The 9,286-nt window shown below is 47.4% G+C and overlaps 1 protein-coding gene across 1 annotated transcript in view; it reads left to right on the plus strand.

The window, feature by feature from the left end:
- Positions 1 to 7,817: 7,817 nt before the first annotated feature.
- Positions 7,818 to 9,286, plus strand: part of HOPX (HOP homeobox) — a 29,404-nt gene continuing 27,935 nt past the window's right edge. Inside the window, exon 1 of the mRNA XM_044224296.1 lies at positions 7,818 to 8,234. The gene's annotated coding sequence lies outside the window, so the exon portion shown is untranslated. The remainder of the gene's footprint in view (positions 8,235 to 9,286) is intronic.

Here is a 9,286-nt window from a genome sequence, read left to right on the forward strand (position 1 = left end):
GATTACACAAAATTGTGCCATCAACTGCCTTGGACTCGTTAGTTATCACTAGTGCCAGAGTCTTGCATGTTGAATTTTCTAATTTCTGCAACCTTCTATTTTCCATCAGGATCTGGCAGTAATTCTAATGTCTCTGACTTCATTTGTGGTGGGGTGGGAGGGCTGGGATGGTAATGATGGTCACGCTTTGAATCATCTCCAGCCCTCAGCACCTTCCTAATAAAAGCCCCCTCATGTTGTTGGTGCTGACAATACTAGGAAGGACCATTTTCCTCAGTCATTTCCTTCTGTTCAGATAGAGCCTGGATTTTTTGACACCTTCATGTTCCAGATACTCCCTATCAGTCTGCAGCTTGTTTTCTTTGATTAAAGCTTTCTTCTATCAGGACATTTGAATAAATAATTCCCTCGCCTCCCTTTTGTTGTTAGAGTTCTTGCTCGCTGCTTCTGGTCTCCAAGACAGCCCTCGGCAACTACTGCCAGGGATTAAGACATCTGTGAAATTCACCCTTGGGTTGCAAAAGGCCTTGCAAGGGTGTCTTTTGAAAACATTAACTTCTATTCCTTTTTCAGCCCTGAAACAGTAGTTACTGGGAAATAGTTACTCAGAACATGGCTATTAGTTAAGAATCTCCACACACAATAGCTGAGGGGCAACAAGGAAGCTGAAAAGAAAGGGCTTCGTAATCCTTTATTTGTGACTCCTAAGTGGTAGCTGCTAAAAGTGACTTCTGCAAGTGGGCAGCTGCCTCTGCCATTTACACTTAATCAGATAATCACACGGCTGGGAGAGACCTTAATCCAGCCTTCAGCATTAGCCATGGCCGCAAGGCTTTCTGGATTGTTCCAGAATCCTCAAGTGCTGTGCTCACACCTGCAAAACACATGGAGGAGAGGACACATTTCCTCCTTGAAACAGAGGCACAAAGACATTACTTTTGCCACCCAATCTTCTCTTTTCTTCCTAAACAATCTTTGGGTGGATATCAACCCCACTCCTCAAATATCACATGAGGTGCTGATCATTATCTTCATTTAACATATGAGAAAACTAAGGTTCAAAGAGGTTAAATTACTGGAGCACCTGGATGGCTCAGTCAGTTAAGCATCAGACTCTTGGTTTTGGCTCCAGTCATGATCTCAAGGTCATGAGATCCAGCCCCACATTGGGGTCCATGTTCAATGTGGAATCTGCTTAAGACTCCTTCTCCCCCCTCTCTCAGTCCCTCCCCACTCAAATAAACAAATAAATCTTTAAAAAAAAAAAAAAAAAGAAAAGAAAAAGGAGGTTAAATTACTGGCTACAATGTAAGAAAACTAGGACAGGTTGACCAACCCTCCCAGTTTGCCCAGGACTGGGTGTTTCCTAAGACATGGAATATCCAGGGCAAAACCAGGACAGTGCTGGGAAAACCGGAGCCATTGGTCACCATAGGTCTGAGCTAGGTCCACACTTTCTCCAGAATCTTCCCTCTGAATCCTGGTACCATCCTAAATTCTCTTCAGGCTGAGATTTGGCCTTGGGACAGATGGGACAACGATGAACAGCACCATGAAAAACACAGTTTATTTCCCTTTGAGTCAGGGGACAAAGTCAGTGGTGTTAATGTGAAATGTGAACAGTCAAGAAGGAATTCTGCAGATGTCTTCGGTGCTAAAAGGTAGTTTCATTATAACACAGGGACAGGACCTGTGGGCAGAAAGACCTGCCTGGGGTTGTGAGGAGTGGCTGACTGATCATATAAGGTTTTCTATCCTGCCAGAGGGGTGGGTGATGTTAGGGCCTCAGGAAATTGAGTCTGTATGTTTCTGGAGGTCTGGCTGTTGGTAAGACTGCCTTTTCTTTTCTTATAAATCATGAGGACTGTTGCAAAGTGGTGGAGGCTCATGTCCTGAGTGGCTATGATCTCTACCCTTTTTTTTTTTTTTTTTATTTGAGAGAGAGAGACAGTGAGAGAGAGAATGAGCGAGAAGGTCAGAGAGCGAAGCAGACTCCCCATGGAGCTGGGAGCCTGATGTGGGACTCGATCCCGGGACTCCAGGATCACGCCCTGAGCCGGAGGCAGTCGTTTAACCAACTGCGCCACCCAGGCGTCCCTGATCTCTACCCTTTGACCATTTTCCCCCTTTGTCCTTGGGCAGCCAGGATTGCCTGAGCAAGGTTCTAAATATCCCACCTGGGAGGGGAGTGTACTTTGCCCTCAGCTTGCCTTTTGCTCCCTCCTCAATGTCATCTTTGGGAAGTCAACTCAGGGCACCAGGTCCTTTTGCAGTTTATTCAGAACCCACTGGAAAGACTAGTCTGGGAGCTGACTCTCCAGAGAGGTAGAAGTCAGATGCAAGGGTGTACACCACCTCTTATGTAATTCACCACAACAGAAGCCATTTTACAAGAGACCTTAAATCATCGCCCACTGCCCTGCCAGGACCTCATTACAGAAACCTCAGAGAAGGCCATGGAGGAGGGAGGTTTTTGCTGAAACGTGCAGAGCAGAATTGTGCTGAATTAGTTAAGAAAATCAGCATATTTTTGCCAAAAGCAGAAATTAAGAACTTTAGACATTTTTTTCAGGGATGACGTATAAACAGTTCTACCCACCCTCCCTTCTTCACCCACCCTCCAACCCCAGCCCCAGCCCCCTAAATTCCCCCACCTCCCAGTTTTCTCTTTTAAGATGTCTCCCTGGACTGTAGTGGAAAGTCAGCACTGACCAAACACATGCCTGAAATACTGTAGCTGGAGACGGGTCCTGGTTGCTCCCTCTGTTACGCACGCACGCACGCGCACGCATGCACACGCACGCACGCACGCACGCACGCACGCATTTACCCACAGAGCCAGGTTTTACCTCTAATTGTTGGATCCCAGGAGGCTTAGGGAGGCCCAGGCTGTTGAGGAGGGGGACTAGGGAGCCCTGGGGAGTGGATCCTTACCAATAGTAGGAGTGGAGGGTTTCAAGGTCACAACCGTTGCTCACATTGTACCCATCCACTGATGTTTCCTCTCATTTCTCTCAACCCTAAGTGAGGGGAGCCATTCTCCCCTATGGCTGCTAGGGGTCCCTCCTCTCCACCCAGTAGCCCCAGACTCTCTCCCCTTGAAGTGCGGAGGATTAAAACAGAAAGGACCTCAGAGGGATCATCTACTCAACTCCCTCCTCACTGCAGACGGGGGAGGCAGGGAGAGGGGATGGGAGGTTCTGGAGTCACATGCTGAGTCCAGCCTGCCCCCGCTGAGGTGAAGTGGAGGGTGGAGGAAGGAAAAGGTCTGGAGCTGCTAATCAAAACTTTTCTCTCCCTTCAGGAGAGCCACAGTTTTAGCCCAAAGTATGTTCAACCCTTTCTCCACAGTATCAAACATGCATTTTTTGTTGTTTTTTGGTTTGCTTTCAGGCTTTATATTTTTGTTAGTTCTCTTTTTTCCTTTCTTCTTCCTCTCTGTTTCCAGACAAAATCATTTACAGAAGTCAAGTATCTTAAACAGATGGAGCTTGGTGGGCGTACCTCTGGGATGAGTGGGGACGGCTCTTCCTTTCCTCAATGGGGCTCCAGTGAGTCACCCTGAGAAGTGGCCACAAAGGTCATGCTGGGTGGTGATTGGTAGTGTGGACTGTGCCGGGGTTTGACACCCAGTCAGGCAAGTTTCTACCAGAGGATTTAGTTTTTCTTCACCCCAGCTCCCCACCCGCTGCTTTCTAAAAGCACAGAGTCCACCCCTGAAATTTCATGGGTGTGGGGACTCTCTTTCCTCACCCTGTGTATTAGGGGATGACAATCAGGCTGAGGTGGCCCCAACCTACATTACCTTCCTGTCACTCAAGGAAGGGCAGCCTCTTTGGTGAGGCTCCACCCCTCTTGAGAATGTCACCCAGCAGCTCCTGCTGGCAGCAGTGAGCCCTCACACAAGGGAGAGGAGGAGAAGAGGCATTTGGAGGCATTCATGGGTGAAGACAGATACCCCCTCCCTCTCCCTCCTTCCCCAGATGGCTGATGTTCCCCATTACCAAGGGCTTTCCCCTCCTCCAGTCAAGAGCATGAATGGGGTTTCTAGGGAAAACAATGCTTTGTGACCTCCCCATTCATTAGACTCCGGATGAAACCAAATGGAATGAGAGGAGACGATGAGTTTTAAGTCAAAGAGCAAAAGCCACGTGGACCATACCAGCTGGAACAGCCTTCCCCGGGCACCTTCGGCAGTGGGCGTGGGGCATGGGCTGCAGCACCCTGACTACTCATCTTGCACTGACTCAGGACTCATCCACAGGGCAGAGGTGGATTAGGTAAGAGGACAGAATCCACACTTGGAAATACATATGGCAGTTCACTGAAAGAATGACCTGATCTCTACCAGTTCACAAAAGGCCGGAGTGCGGTTCTGTTATAACTCTCAGTCCCTCCTCACCAGGGAGAGCCATGGGAAATATCTGCAACCCAGGTTAGCTGACATCCTTTTCTGTAACCAGGTTCTCTGTCACTGCTGATCCTCTGCTACCTCCCACGCTGGTTTGGCCCAGGAAGGGCACGCTGAGGGTCAGCGTTTCCACACCATCCGCAGAGGGAATGAGGTTCTCAGTTGCTCTGCAAGTTCACACCTTGGGGGTAGAAACTTCAGCAAGTATGCTTCTACACTCTGGTCACCGTTCTTCCTAATCTGCTTCTGTCCAAGTCAGATTTTGGCCCTGGGGATGTTTATATCCCTCATGATAAATTTTCTTAAATGTCTTTGGGAGTTTTCTGTTCCCTAGGAAATGGCTTTTTCTCTCCCGCCACCATTGCACACTTCTCATGCATAAAGTGTCTCTCTGCACTTTGGTGACCTGCTTTGAGCAGGAAAGGAATAGCTGCCCACTGTCCAGATATCACCGACTTCTCTATGTAGCTCTTCCGTGGGTGTTCAGAGTGTTCTGGTAGATAATTAGCTCACTTTAGGGGAAGCAGTTGAAACAGGGTCTCCTACTTCTCCTCCATCTTGCCCCTCCAGTCTATGTAGCTCTTCCAAACACTCCCATTTGCTATGGCACCCAGGGCTTTCAGTTCACTATTTTGTGCCCATCATGTGTGGGTTCCACAAGGATGACTAAAGAAAATTGGGCTTCTTTTTATAACTGTTAGTGGCAACTACCATTTCTTGAGCATATACTATGTTCTAGGCATTATGCTAAGTGGTTTACATATATTATCTCTAGCCCTTCTGGCCAACCTATTTTATAGATGAGGAAACTGAGTCTGAGAGAAGTTGTATAACTTGCCTTGGCTCACATAGATGGGAAGTGGCAGAGGTTGGGACTTGAATGCAAGCCTGCATGGTTCAGTAGTCCATACTCTCCTTTCCACCATTCTTCCCGTCATGCAACACACACTTATTGAGCACCGAGCATCTCCCAGACACCACATCCTTCATCCTAATTCTCTTGATCTGTGACAATGCAGGGAAGAGTTCCTGAAGCCCACCACGAGGAAGAGGTCTAGAACAGCGAAGAGAAGGAAAACAAAATTGCCTATTCGTGTGTTAATTTGAAGTTTGTTCATCACCGGGAGAAGATAAAAACTAGGTGAGAATTACTGTATCAGCCCTCCCTTTCCAGCTTACAAATCTGAAGCAGTAACTGGAGCTCCCAGATGCAAACGTGGGACTATGGGATTCCGCTGAAATATAATAGACAAGATGAAGAGCAGGAAAATGAATCTTCAACCCTTATAGACTGTTTGGCAAACTTTTTATGCTTAGTTGCAGCATTAGGCTTGATGTTCCTGAGAACTAACAACATCATCAATCCCATCTGACATAAGAGAAGATAAGAGGCTGCTAGATTCTATGCTGTTCCTCGGATGCGCAGAAAATCAGTGGTGATACAGACTTATAATCCAAGCTTGTAGACAAAAATCACTGTAGCCAGCTACTTCCCTTATTTGTGGGCTGTTGAAATAGTTTTAACTAAAAATATAGTAATAAAAAATAGTAATAAAATAACTAAAGCTAAAAACATTAAAAACAAACCAAAAAACAAGTGCCATGGCCAGAGAGAGCTGCTTGAGTGAAGCAGAATTGCCATGGCCTGGGCTGACCATCATGGATTCAGCCAGTGTGGTGGCCACGTGACCCAGTTCTCAGCAAGGAGACATAACCGGAAGCCTGCCGATGGCTTCTGGAAAGACTTCTCTAACAGAAAGAGACACTAAGGAGAAAGCCCATTTTCCCTCCTACCTGTCTTTGATTTTTTTCATTTAAGGATGGGACATACCAAGCCACTGCATCAACCCTGCTGCCACGACAGGAAGCAATGCTGTCACCCCGAAGACTACAAAATGGAACACAGAAGTTGCCTGGGTTCTTGGTAACCTCCTTGCACCACGGGCAACCTGAAACCACACACCTGCAGAGTTCTTAAGTGATGTCAAGTTGCCCAATGGTTTCTGCTGCTTTCGGTTTCAGTTCCATGATACACCGGATGGAGAGGAATTGCCTGAAGCCAATGTGTTATGCAGGAGTGAAAGAAACATGCGTGAACCAAGATGGGACCACTGATTCCAAAACTTCTGTCTCTTGGGTTACACAGCCTTCAAAGGAATTTAGAAACTAAGCAAACAGCACGTATCTGTCGAGCACCTACTAGGTGCCAGACACTGTGCGGGGTGTTGGGGTTACAAGAGTGGGCAAGGCTGGCAAGGTCACCAAGGTCATGGAAATCACCTTCCGGAAGACTGATGGTAAACAAACAAATAAGGGTAGTTGAAAACATTCTGAAGCAACTTCCTAAATATTGATTCAAATCAGTCCTGAGCGAAAACCCAGACATCAGCATCACCATCGTCATTGTCACTGTCCTGATAATTCGTGCCAGGCTCTGTGGGTGTCAAACGATAAACAAGACATAGACCCTGCATTCAAGAAATCTGGGAGGCGAGAATCCAGATTTGGCCATAGAACAGTCAAAAGTTAGGCAATGAATTAGGCAACAAAAGAATTCTTCTGGTAACCCGGGTTGGGATAGGCCGGCGCCCCTGTCTCTACTATTCTCCCACACATGTTTTATAACCATTGCCCCCTTTTCCAAGAGAGAAAGAAATATTCTTAATGATGGCTGCTCTTCTTTCCCATATGGCTTCTGTTCCTGAGAGAATCAAGGGGGCTTTTTCTTTGTCCAGCGAAGTAAAGAATGTAGGCTGTGTAAATCCGGGTGGCACTTACCCGTCTGTGCTACGTACCAGCAAATACTCACAGATACTCCCATAAATGATCTCACCAAAGCCTGTCTCCCTCCCTTCATCCTCTCAAAATCATACTCAGCGAATGTGTTTAGCAATGCTGTAATTGACTATTAACTGCCATATCTAACTATAAAAAAACAGATAAACATCGGCTAACTGGGTCCCCACACCCACACACATACCCTCACCCTCAGAAACGCTTCCACTGACGATCACATGAACCACGGAACACTCTCGCACGTTTGGAGCGCTTCTTCCCACAGGCTAGCTCACACACTGTCTTTTTATTTGAGCTCTCATGGGGAATCTCTCAACTCTTAGATAGGAATTTCATTAACAAAGAAAAGGGAGTGGGGAGTCAGGAGGAAAAGTACGGCCGCAGAAGAAAGAAATTAAAATCATTTTTGAAGGGGATCTAAAATTGTATCCTCCTAGCCTGAACCTCCCCTATAACTGTTCTTTATTTGTACATTCTGTGACTGAAACACAAACACACACACACACACACACACAACTTTTCATTGATCTGGAAACTGTCCAGGCTCCTAACTTGGCACCCAGCCCACAGAGCTGTGAAATCGACCTCACCAAGCCTGTGGTTTAAAATACGGCAACATCTAACTGGAAACCCATTCAAAATAAGCAACTTCTCGCAATGATCCCGGGTCCTTTGTTTCTTTCTTCCTCTCTCAGCTGCATCTCTCCTGTCATCTAGGCAAAGAGTCTTGCCTGGCCAAGAAAGAGAGCAGGGACAAGAAGGTGGTGACAAGAAAGTTCCGTGGAACTCAGAAGTCACCGCCTGCCTATCAGACTCGAAGAAGCAGGCGGGATGTAACCTGGACATACTTTCAGCTGTTCCCCTGCTGCCCACGCTGCAGGTTTTTCAGGTCCTTGCTTGAGTGAGCACTCACGGGCGTAAATAAACGTGCTACCAGCAGCCCGCGTCAGCCAGACGGGCTATTTAAGCGGGCTGGCATCAGCAAACTCAGCTTCCAGATCCAGGACTTGCCTTTGCCACTTCACACGTAAGTAACTTTCAGAGGTTTGCCTTTACTGCAGAGGAATGAAACTGTAGAAACGGGACCGCAGTGCCCTTCTGTTAGTTACTGCGTGTGCTCGTCTGTCGGGGCAAGGCAGGGCTGAAAGGGAGGATAAAAGTTCAGAGCGGGTCCGGAGCAGGGAGCTAGAGACCGCGGCTGGGAGGAAGACAGCAGACCCTTGTAGACCATGCAAGGGGTTGGGGGATCAGGGCAAGGTGGAGTCCGTCCGGTCTGGCCTTTTGGCCAGCAGGTGAGATGTTTTTCTTGCTCTCTCCTCTCTCTGTAAGATACTCTGAAACCAGTGTCTGTGTGACTGGGCCAGATGCGTTGGGGTTGATCCCTGAGAAGCTGATGTTATCGTTCATCTCGGTCTCGAATCAGACATCGCATTATTTTTTAATATCTTTTTATGTCCGGTAAAGTAGTGGTGGTATCTCTGGAGGAAACAGAGACGGCTCAGCGGTGAATCTGCAGTGCTATTTCTTGTTTTGTCTGGTTCTTCTAACACTTATTTACAGCAGTGCAAACACTGATCTTGTTTAAGATGAAAAGGAACCCCACGCTCTAGGGGTTTGAGGCAATGTTGGTTTGTGATATTGGAGCCCAGCGGTACCCGGGTGTTTCGGTGGACTGTTAGGTACAGTAGGACAGGAATCATTGAGGAAAGAGGCACAGCACTCCACGGGACTTGGGTGAGAGGGTCTTGAAGAGAAGAGGAATGCAGAAAGTTCCCTGGGGACAGCACTGCCAACCTCACAGGCCTTGAGTGGAGCAGGGTCAAGTATAACCAGAGCAGGCAGAGAACAAAATAAAGGTACTGAGGGGAGGGGCAGGGAGGAGGAAAGGGAGCGGACCGGAGAGGAGTTCCAATTAGGCATCCTATTAATAAAATACATGTAGGATTGTAATAGGAATAAAACATGACATAAATTCCATAGTTCCTCCTTTGGGGTCAAGAATCTGGTGATTAAGAATCTGGCAAAAGCCAAGGACCTTTCCCAGATATTTCCCTCCGCCCCCCAACACACACATCGACA

The sequence above is a fragment of the Neovison vison genome, chromosome 11 (assembly GCF_020171115.1).
Source record: "Neovison vison isolate M4711 chromosome 11, ASM_NN_V1, whole genome shotgun sequence".
NCBI lineage: Eukaryota > Metazoa > Chordata > Mammalia > Carnivora > Mustelidae > Neogale > Neogale vison.